Genomic DNA, 2,531 nt, shown 5'->3' on the forward strand with positions numbered 1-2,531 from the left:
CGCAGTTACTGAGTTACTTAAAAAAAGAACGAGTTACTTCCAAGTTACTCCGGACACAAAATAGCATTACGCAGATGCAGCGCGCGTGAGCAGTTGAGTTAGACCTTGAGTTGCCCGCGGAGGAGTGCAACACGCGTAGATCGTTTTTGTTTATGTCCAACAATAGACCTCTCCTTGTTTGTAAACAAATGACATCATAGTGTTCGACAGCGCCAAAATTTGGTAGAATTGAATTACACCCGAAGCTAGAGGTGAACAATGTCGCGCCCGAAAGCCACGGTCTTGAGCGGGCTACGACATGGTCCCTTAAAGGAACGCGACCCTCGGTCCTGCTTTTCTTTCAATTGCTTTCAATGGGAGACAGCGAACAAGTGCCCGTTCGTGGAACCCAGCCCTCCTTCCGATTTGTTTCGTTTTCATTCTGTGTACCAATGTCATGATGACGTTTCTCTGGTACAGGTCTATTCGAACGCTTTGCATCTTACTCCCTGTGTGGGCGCACGATGGTCCAGCTTCATTTCAATGGCAGCGGTTCTTACTTCCTGAATAAAATACTGTCATTGATTGAATATCACGTTTTATGGGAAAAATGCCATGAAGGAACCGGAGACAGCAAGAAAATATGTGGACCTGAGTGAAAAGCGAGTTAAAGTAACTTGGAACAAAACTTAAGTTACTTTGGCAAAGTTACCTGAAAAAGGAACGAGTTCCTCTGAAAGTTACCACGGCGCAAAAGTACCGAGTTAAGTTACAAGTTACCAAAGAAAGGAACTTAGTTACAGTAACGAGTTACTTGTAACGAGTTACCTCGAACTCTGATTATTATATTATCACATATTTGATCACATTAAATTTAAAATTCAGCATATATGAGAAAATATCAGGAGGGAAGTTGCTATTCATTGCTCATTCCAACCTGAAATTGAGTGCTACAAATTTAGAGAGTGTACCTGTCCATTGTCATTCCTAAAATATATATTGTCATTGTAGGAAGGTCATAAAACAATAAATGTAGTCTTTTGCGACTTCCTTGCACGTTCATTGTATCCTGAAACGCATAAGTGCAAGAAATAAATGTTGAACTTGAAAAATGTATATTCTCTTTACTCATCATCAGTGATCTTCTATACAAAAACATATCGTGTTAGATTTTTTTGTTTACGTTTCACAGACAGGGTACACGAGGGCCAAAATGACAAAATCACAACTGTTTCAAGCTCCAAATCGTCCTGTTGCAATTTGCAGACCATACGTGTGTAGTGCAAGAGGGCCCATGCACATCAAAATGTAAGATGGGAGTTACAGCTAATGCGAAGTGTTTCCTATGAGAGACTTCGATGCTGAACAAAATTGTGCAAACTGCGGAAGGTGCCAAGGAAGAACTTCAGAAAGCGTGTCTGGTCTCACAACGGTGCTACGACGCTCCCTTTTAGATGACGATGATACTGATTGGAGTTTCAGATGTACAGCTACACTTTTTGGAACGTAAATCATACTAAACCCATACACGGCTAAAACAACGGCTGTGATTCTACAGATCGCTCTCTTTCTGCCTGCGAGTATATCTTTTCCCGGACCGTTCTTTATGGAGCAATTTTTGTCCAGAACGCAGCACGGGATATTACATACATGGTGGTTGTTAACCTCACATCGTTTCTTGTTGAAATATTGGCTGGGAAACGTGCTGTAGTACAATCCCCAGCGCTGCACTGCAGTGAAGGTCTAGTTTCGGAATGCAAAACATAATGTAATTAAGAATCGAACGGCAGGACACCCGTGAAACACTCTTAGGATACATCAGTATACTGGCACCTTACAAAATTGTGTGATGGCAAACAACGATCAACGCCTGCAGCGCAATAAATACTCACAATCTCCGTTGCCTCCCATTGTTTTTTATGGGCACACACAGCGCTTCAGGGCCTCCCAACATGGCGGCCCGAATGCACGCCCCTCTCCCATGCGCGATCCAGCCTTTATACATAATAGAGAACAGTGGGAAAAACAAACGAGAACCGCTCTGCACACGCTAGAAACTAACACGGTAGCCAAAGCCAACACCAAAGCCAGTCCGATCAGCGATCCAGGACCGGCCGACTGGCGAGAACCCAATCAACCAGCACCAGCCAACAGACCGGGAGAACCTGCGAACAAGCAAAGCCAAACCTCAGTGAAAATGACCACGAAGCAACACATGTGAAACCACCTAGCGGCAGCCAAGTTCTTTGTGTGTTTATGTTTTTCTTTTGCTTTCATTTTGTTTCCTTCTTTTCGTTTCTTTTACTTTTCGCCTGTGGCACCTCAAGGTGCCTGCCCTGTGTCGAAAGGGATTAGGCGAACCTGAACCTGTCCCGACCCGACTTCATCCTTTGCTCAGCTAGAGTGTACTCTAGCTCAGCATACCATACCGTTCTAGGTTACCATCGCTACCATACTATTAGCGTGGCCAACCACGGCGAGCAGTTTTCATCTTCACCACCACCACGATACTATCGTAGCCCGAAAAACTATCGCGATATTATCGAAATTCC

Source organism: Ornithodoros turicata, chromosome 2 (genome assembly GCF_037126465.1).
Source record: "Ornithodoros turicata isolate Travis chromosome 2, ASM3712646v1, whole genome shotgun sequence".
NCBI classification, from domain to species: Eukaryota; Metazoa; Arthropoda; class Arachnida; order Ixodida; family Argasidae; genus Ornithodoros; species Ornithodoros turicata.